The following is a 9,500-nucleotide window of genomic DNA, read 5'->3' as shown; positions in this document are numbered from 1 at the left end:
ATAGGTCAGTAAAAAAGCAACACATTGTCTTTTAATTTTCTGCAAAAGTAAAATAAATGAATAAAGTGACACCACAGAAGCTTTAACATCTTATGTTTGTGTATTCTTACATCATAAACATTACCTCATCACTAATTCAAACTTTTCTTTTCTTGTATGGCGGGGTAATAATTTTAAGTATATTAGTCATAATGTGTGTATCAGTTAAGCTTTATAATAGGTTTGTGAATTCTGTGCATGAATTATTTGGTTAACACTTGTAGTTGTTAAACAATATGCAACACTAATTAACACTTGTCTAGAGGATTTATTGACTCTGTTTGACTGATGTTGCTTATGGAAAAAAATAATTATGATTTTTGTTGTCTTTTCACTGTATTGAAATATAAAGTAGGGCTGTAACGATACATTCTAATTACCCGAATACAACTGTGGACGAATCGTATTCGTTATTCGCCACCTCCCGAACCAAATATTTGGCGAATACAAACAACGTGCTTTGGAGTTATCTAATCTTACCTTTCAAATGGAGGTTCATACAATAAACCCCTATATTTAAATGTTCTTGTCCTTATTCCGGCATTTTTCATCATGTTTACCCCACACACTATGTTACACAGTGAGATTATCAACAATAATGGCGGGCACCGGTTGAATATTCACTACATTGAATTGAAAAATCTTTCGATGGTTGTTTAATGTTTATATAGGCAAATACGAGTGCTTTGATGCTCAAACATACACACAAAGGATTAGCAGATGGAATTTCTGTTTTGTTTATCTTTACGCCAATGATCGTGCAACTTATCAACAAACATGGAGCCTAGCAAAGGGAATGCTATTGATATAGTTGACCTGCCTGCCAAATACACGGCGTTTGTCTGGCGCTTTGTTCAAAGTTTAAGCAGTTCTAGTCAGTGTTTTGTTATTTCAAAGTGTTATATTTCATATGTTCAGTATGCAATGGTACTCAATTAATCAAATTGACAAATACCCATAGTTTCATACTATATAATGTCATGTCAAGTTGTCAGTATTACTTTTGCTCATTGAAATTCATATTCGTGAATAAATATTCGTCTTCACCACCCTGTATTCGTGATACGTATCGTATTCATTACCTAGTGTATTTGTTACAGCCCTTATATAAAGAACTGACATTTTCACTAGTATTGAATTTTCCTTCGCCAATAAAATTCTATATTTCATTTTAAAGCATATTACAGAAAGTTTGGATTGACAAGCATATCATAGATTTCAAGATGGGCAACATCCCTGTCACAATAGTAATGTCATCAAAATGGTGATAAAGTTATTCTTAATATTCTAACATGTAATAACAACATACAATATTTTAAGAGTAATATAGATGATCTGAAACTTTGAAACCTACTAAAGTAACAGCAGTATTGCCCAGATTGTATTGCAAATGTGAAGAATTATTTGCAGCAAAAGTCTTAACAATCTGTATTCCATAAAATCGTTAACTGGTCTGATTGGATATATTGTATTGATCTTTGTTATTATGCCCCCCTTCGAAGAAGAGGGGGTATATTGCTTTGCACATGTCGGTCGGTCGGTCCGTCCACCAGGTGGTTTCCGGATGATAACTCAAGAACGCTTGGGCGTAGGATCATGAAACTTCATAGGAACATTGATCATGACTCGCAGATGACCCCTATTGATTTTGAGGTCACTAGGTCAAAGGTCAAGGTCATGGTGACCCGAAATAGTAAAATGGTTTCCGGATGAGTACTCAAGAACGCGTATGCCTAGGATCATGAAACTTGATAGGAAGATTGATCAGGACTCGCAGATGACCCCTATTGACTTTCAGGTCACTAGGTCAAAGGTCAAGGTCACGGTGACCCGAAATAGTAAAATGGTTTCCGGATGATAACTCAAGAACGCTTATGCCTAGAATCATGAAACTTCATAGGTAGATTGATAATGACTGGCAGATGACCCGTATTGATTTTCAGGTCACTAGGTCAAAGGTCAAGGTCACGGTGACCCAAAATAGTAAAATGGTTTCCGGATGATAACTCAAGAACGCTTATGCCTAGGATCATGAAACTTGATAGGTAGATTGATCATGACTTGCAGTTGACCCCTATTGATTTTCAGATCACTATATCAAAGGTCAAGGTCACAGTGACCCGAAATAGTAAAATGGTTTCCGGATGATAACTCAAGAACGCTTGTGGCTACGATCAAGAAACTTCATAGGTACATTGATCATGACTCGCAGATGACCCCTATTGATTTTGAGGTCACTAGGTCAAAGGTCAAGGTCATGATGACCCGAAATAGTAAAAAGTTTCTGGATGATAGCTCAAGAACGCTTATGCCTAGAATCATGAAACTTCATAGGTACATTGATCATGACTCGCAGATGACCCCTATTGATTTTCAGGTCACTAGGTCAAAGGTCAAGGTCATGGTGACCTGAAATAGTACAATGGTTTCCGGATAATAACTCAAGAACGCTAATGGCTACGATCATACAACTTCATAGGTACATTGATAATGACTCGCAGATGACCCCTACTGATTTTGAGGTCACTAGGTCAAAGGTCAAGGTCATGGTGACCCGAAATAGTAAAATGGTTTCAAGATGATAATTCAAGAACGCTTCTTCCTAGGATCATAAAACTTGATAGGTAGATTGATCATGACTCGCAGATGACCCCTATTGATTTTAAGGTCACTAGGTCAAAGGTCAAGGTCAAGGTGACTCAAAATAGAAAAATGGTTTCTGGATGATAACTCAAGAACGCTTATGGCTAGGATCATGAAACTTCATAGGTACATTGATCATGACTGGCAGATGACCCCTAGAGATTTTCAGGTCACTAGGTCAAAGGTCAAGGTCACAGTGACAAAAACATATTCACACAATGGCTGTCATTACAACGGAGAGCCCATATGGGGGGCATGCATGTTTTACAAACAGCCCTTGTTTGAAAATTAATGCTTTTTAAATCAGTTTTAATGCCTAACATAAATAAGAAATATAGGATCTGGCATGAGTTGTCATATTATACCATATTTTATTAAACGAGTTCAGGAATTTTGTTAGTAAGCGAGCCTTTGGTATGGCAACAAGGTATGGCATGTGATAATAACATTTTCGTTTAATATTAAGAATTTCACAAAACTTATAAATCCTGTTTAGTTAAATAACATTATGCAATTATAGTTTCATTATATTCCATCATTTCTACTTTACTGCAGGTGCACTTTGAACATGTCCTTGGGCCAAAATTATATGGAGATTTCAAGCAACATATTCATGCTCTTTGGTGCCTTGAAAAATTAGGTCTACGTTAAAAATGAAACTTTCTCAGGGTTATTGTCGGATAACCAGGATGTGGACAAACAAATATGCAGGGTCAAGGACATAGGGTCATGGTTATCTCATTCTGTAAAGGCCAGTTCACCAGGGATATAAGCTTCAAGGGTTGTGATCCAGCCAATGTGATTCATTTTTAGCAATGCGTTTTGTTGTGCAATAGTATACTGTATGATGTATATATTTTACTCAATGTTTCACAGTTGCTCTAGCTGCCAAAAATTATATTTTTACATGTTAATTTGAATATAAGTGTAATATGTTTCTTTATTAACTACTGCAGTGAACCATGTTATTTGTTGTCAATATTACATGTTGACAGTCTTTATCAGAGCTTAAACCATTCCACATACATGTATGTTAGTAGCTAGCAATTTTAATGTAATAGTTAGTCTAATTTTTATCCCCATGCATTTTGAAAAGCGTGGGAATATTGTGGTTATCTCCGCTGTCTGTCTGTCCATCCGTCCTGGCCACTATCTCCTCCTACACTATAAGCACTAGAACCTTGAAACTTACACACATGCTATGAGCATATGTGCGACCCTGCACTATTTGGAATTATGATCTGACCCCTGGGTCAAAAGTTATGGGGGTTGGGGTGGGGCCAGGTCAGAGATCTTCACTAATTTTTATGCCCTCAGTATGGTGCATTGGCCATAACTTTTGCAATATTGAAAATAGCAACTTGATATTTGGCATGCATGTGTATTTCATGGAGCTGCATATTTTGAGTGGTGAAAGGTCAAGGTCATCCTTAAGGTAAAAGGTAAAAAAAAACAAATCCAAGGGAAGTAATAAGCTTTAAAGGGAGGTAAATAATGAGCCTGCTAAATGATAAAATAAATTTAAATAAATCAAAGGGGTGCAAGAGGGGGCATTGTGTTTCTGACAAAAACATCTCTTGTTTTATGTTATTTTATATTAACTTCTTCATTTCTGCACCAATTCACTTCCAATTATACTGAACATCTCTTATGACAATACGGTCAATCTCAACTATGCATGGACCCATTACCAACCCTGGGGTGCCACTTGGGTCAAACATGCGGCATGGGGATACGCGTCGGCCTCTGCCGTCCCATTTCTAGTTATAACTGGTATGTCTTGCCTGTAAAGCAACATATAAACCGAGAAAAATGGTTGATTTGTGTGTACTTTTCCTTGATTATTATGTGTAGGATTTCATACTGATGTATAGGTACATTATTTTAAGGTTTGAATAATAATTTAGTATTAAAAATACTACCATTATAAATATAGTTATGCGTCCGATATTACCAATTAATATTGAAACTTATATGTAGATTAGAAATCTATGTCTGTCAGTTCATAAGCAAACATGATCAAATACAATGTAATTTGCCTCTACCACGGTTCCTATAGCACGTGACTTTTTCGGATCTGTGTTGGGAGAATAAAGCGCAATCCAGTTAACAATTTTAAGGATCTCTTTTAAAAATTTCACCATTTTTAATGGGATAAAGTGGAGAGCCCGCTCATTCACTAAATATTTTTAAAGACATCATTAAAAATGTTAACAGGGTCGCGCTTTATCCTCCCAACACAGATCTAAAAAAAAGTCACATGGTATAAGCACTATGTCTAAGCTGTTGAAGTTAAGCTATTGGATCGTAGGTCATCAGGGGCCTGAAGACAAGCACATTCAATGGTCAAGATTGGATATATATTTCAAATCATTTCAGTGTACAATCTGAACTTTAACCCTTTGCATGCTGGGTAATTTGTCTTCTGCTAAAATGTCGTCTGCTGAATTTCTAAAAATAGCATTTTCTTCGATTTTTTTCAAAGAATACTATCATAATAGCAAACAGTTTGGATCCTGATGAGACGCCACGTTCTGTGGCGTCTCATCGGGATCCAAACTGTTTGCAAAGGCCTTTTAAATTCGGTTCCCGCACGGAAAGGGTTAATAACCAGTAGTCTTTTATTGCACTTGAAACATTTGTGCTTTGCCTTACTTTCAATGTTTTTGTTTTATACTAGGCACACATAATTATGTTAAAAAATCTTAACTTGTCTATATTCACTCAGGTTATATTTTATGACATAGATACCATAGAAAGTATTTAGTCAATAGTATTATTGTATGCATTTCAAGTTCTATTTAAGATATACATTTAATTGTTGATGCCCACTCATGCCTCAATAGTGCTTAAGCTATTAACAGTTTCTGGTTGAGCTGCTTTTACAAAATATTTTAAATAATCTTCATATGAGCCGCACATGGGAAAAGGTGGCTTAATGCATTTGTGTGAAGTGTCTACCCAGATTAGCATGTGCCATCTGCACAGGCTTATCAGGGACAAAATGTCTGCCTAGTCTGGATTTTAGTTTAAATCTTTAAATCTTCCTTTAAAAGAGATATTCCAAAAAGTGGAAAGTGTCATCCCTGATTAGCCTGAGATGGTTTTAAAGGAAACGGCAAAATACATTCTGATACACAAATATGAACACAATTTAAAAAGTTTTGTTTGTGAGTTCACACTTGCAACACTTCAAACTTAATTAAACTGATTATGTTTGGCTGAAAAGTAACAGATGCATTATGTTGAACAGTAAAATGCTACACCGCGTGATATTTAGATAGACATGTTCTCAGTGTAAATTTTTGTTTGGTAAACATAGATAATAGAGATCTGAATTAGTAGTTGTCCTATATTAAATATATTGTAAAATTTGTTGTCCCCTACCGGTTTAACCGGAGGGGACTTATGGTTTGCGCTGTGTGTCCGTCAGTCCATCAGTCTGTGAGTCTGTCACACTTTTCTGGATCCTGCAATAATTTTAAAAGTTCTTAATATTTTTTTCATGAAACTTGAAACATGGATAGATGGCAATATGGACATTATGCACGTCATTTAATTTTGTTACTACGTCAAAAATTCTGGTTGCTATGGCAACACATAAAAAATATATATTTCTGACAATGGTGGAGCCGGTAGGGGACATATATTGCTTGGCAATAGTCTTGTTCATCTTTGAGCTGTGTGTGAGATTTTGTATTATTCATATAATGCAATGAATGTTGAAATGTCTGCATGATTAAGTTTAATCTTACTGCATTTACCTGGTCCCAGTACTATAGGCTTCAAGAACAAAGCAAATCTCATATTATTTAACCAATTAAACTTAGCATCAACTCAAATGTTGGGCAATGAAAATGCACTACATGTAAGTTTGCAGCATTTGTTTGAATTGGTTAAATATATGAGATTAAGTATATGATTTAATCATGAATGTTTGTTTTTGTTGAGCTTGGTTTATATTTATTAACCTCTCAATAAGAATAAAAATTCTACGAATTATCAAAGAATTCATTTTTTAGCATATCTGTCTTTTAAATGTAATACACTTTTCTTCAAATACCTATCATGTTCACATTTATTTGCAATATTATCAAATCATTCCACTTGGATATCACATGTTTAAAATTTAACTTATTTCATATTTAGACATCCTTCTAAATGTATTTGTGTGGGATTGCCACCCAATCTTATTAAATCGTCCAGATTGAAAAGTTTTGTGTTTGTTTTGTAATTTTGTTATACCAAACTTGTTTAAGTTTTTTTGTTAAGATTTTTTTCCCCCAGTAGGGTAGCATATAGCAGTTGAACTGTCCGTAAGTCAGTCAGTCTGTCCATCCATCCGAAAAAAACCTAACGTTGGCCATAACTTTTGCAATATTGAAGATAGCAACTTGATATTTGGCATGCATGTGTATCTCATAAAGCTGCACATTTTGAGTGGTGAAAGTTCAAGGCCAAGGTCATCCTTCAAGGTCAAAGGTAAAAAAAAAAGTCTTTCAAAGTGGCGCAGTAGGGGGCATTGTGTTTCCGATGAACACATCTCTTGTTCATTTTTTTTTTGTGGAAATAGAAACCTCTCCAAGTATTTTTCTTTTCTTTTTTATTTTAGATTTTTTGTCCACAAAATTATCTTCACCTAGATATATTTATGCCCCCGGTAGGGTGGCATATAGCAGTTGAACTGTACATCAGTCAGTCAGTGTGTCAGTCTGTCGGTCCGTCCGAAAACTTTAATGGCCATAACTTTTTCATTATTGAACATAGCAACTTGATATTTGGCAAACATGTGCATCTCATGGAGCTGCACATTTTGAGTGGTGAAAGGTCAAGGTCATCCTTCAAGGTCAAATGTCAAATATATGGCGTCTGTCCGTCTGTCTGAAAACTTTAACATTGGCCACAACTTTTTAAATATTCATGATAGCAACTTGATATTTGGCATGCATATGTATCTCATGGAGCTGAACATTTTGAGTGGTGAATGGTGAAGGTCAAGGTCATCCTTCAAGGTCAAATGTCAAATATATGGCGTCTGTCCACCCGTCCAAAAACGTTAACATTGCCCAACACTTTTTCAATATTGAAGATAGCAACTTGATATTTGGCATGCATGTGTATCTCATGGAGCTGCACATTTTGAAAGGTTAAAGGTCAAGGTCGTCCTTCAAGGTCAAAGATCAAATCAAACTTTAACTTTCGCCATAACTTTTTTATGCCCCTGAAGAGTGTCATATAATTTTTGTACTGTCCATCTGTCTGTTTGTTTGTCCGTCCGCCCGTCCAAAAACTTTAACATTGCCCATAACTTTTGCAATATTGAAGATAGCAACTTGATATTTGCCATGCATGTGTATCTCATGGCGCTGCACATTTTGAGTGGTGAAAGGTTAAGGTCAAGTTGAAAGGTCAAATTTTGCAATATTGAAGATAGTAACTTGATATTTGGCATGCATGTGTATCTCATGGAGCTGCACATTTTGAGTGGTGAAAGGTCAAGGTTATCCTTCAAGGTCAAAGGTCAAATTTTGCAATATTGAAGATAGCAACTTGATATTTGGCATTCATGCATATCTCATGGAGATGCACATTTTGAGTGGTAAAAGGTCAAGGTCAACCTTCAAGGTCAAAGGTCAAAATTTTGCAATATTGAAGATAGCAGCTGTATATTTGGCATGCATGTGTATCTCATGGAGCTGCACATTCTGAGTGGTGAAAGGTCAAGGTCATCTTTCAAGGTCAAGGTCAAATTTTGCAATATTAAAGATAGCAACTCGATATTTGGCATGCATGCATATCTCATGGAACTGCACATTTTGAGTGGTGAAAGGTAAAGGTCATCCTTCAAGGTCAAAGGTCAAATTTTGCAATATTGAAGATAGCAACTCAATATTTGGCATGCATGCGTATCTCATGGAGCTGCACATTTTGAGTAGTGAAAGGTCAAGGTCATCCTTCAAGGTCAAAGGTAAAATATATGGCTTCAAAGCAACACAGTAGGGGGCATTGTGGTTCACAAACACAGCTCTTGTATATATATTTATATATTGGCCCAATACGCCATTTGGAAATGCTTGCATCTTTGTGTCTTACACGATCCTCTTCAAAAAAGCAGACATACATTACTGCAATCTGTAAAATATCATTGAAAACATAATAGCTATAATGTTGTGAATAATAGAATCTACAGTTTTTACCTCTAAGTATAGTGGCTGGATTATTTTTGATAATGAGTTGTTTGCTGATTTAAATAGGACTGACACAGTGTTACTGTACTTGTTTAGTAAAATAATAATATATCAAATGCAATCTTTTTGTTATATGTTATATTTTAATCTTTATTTAATCATTGATAAGTTTGCATTTCCTACCCTACTAAAAGAAATTATTTTGGTACCCATCTCCAGCACCATGGGTAGGAAAAGGCAAACACATTATTGTATATGGTGATTAAAAGAATATATGCAGATTGTAGAATGTTTGTTTTATTTATCAGAGCATGTGATAATGTGGGATAATTGAATATGTAAAATAAATCATTAAAACATGAGTCGGGTGAGCTTTTTATGGCTAAACCAAAATCGGTCTATATGGAAATCATGCTGTAGACAGAATATTCTTATGTTGGCCATATTCAGTTGTTAAGATAGTAATAAGGTTAATTTTCATATGTCCATTGTAAAAACTTATTGCAAGTTGCACAATCAGATTCAATAAATAAAAAAAAACAACAGAATATACTAAGGTCACAACAATTTGATCATTTAATCCAAGCTATTTGGCCTAAAAATGTTGTTGCGATCTAGTGCCAGCAAATC

At 35.3% G+C, this 9,500-nt stretch overlaps 1 long non-coding RNA gene across 1 annotated transcript; it reads left to right on the top strand.

Annotated features, from left to right (window-relative positions):
- The first annotated feature begins 2,412 nt into the window (after positions 1 to 2,412).
- LOC127882467 (uncharacterized) lies at positions 2,413 to 9,232 on the top strand. The gene is made up of 2 exons (XR_008050542.1): positions 2,413 to 8,202; positions 8,427 to 9,232. It is a non-coding gene; the product is annotated as an uncharacterized LOC127882467 (long non-coding RNA).
- The last annotated feature ends 268 nt before the right edge of the window (positions 9,233 to 9,500 follow it).

This window comes from Dreissena polymorpha, chromosome 5 (assembly GCF_020536995.1).
Source record: "Dreissena polymorpha isolate Duluth1 chromosome 5, UMN_Dpol_1.0, whole genome shotgun sequence".
In the NCBI taxonomy this organism is placed as follows: Eukaryota; Metazoa; Mollusca; class Bivalvia; order Myida; family Dreissenidae; genus Dreissena; species Dreissena polymorpha.
The sequence above is the reverse complement of the archived record's forward strand: the minus strand, read 5'-3'. Positions and strand labels throughout refer to the sequence as shown.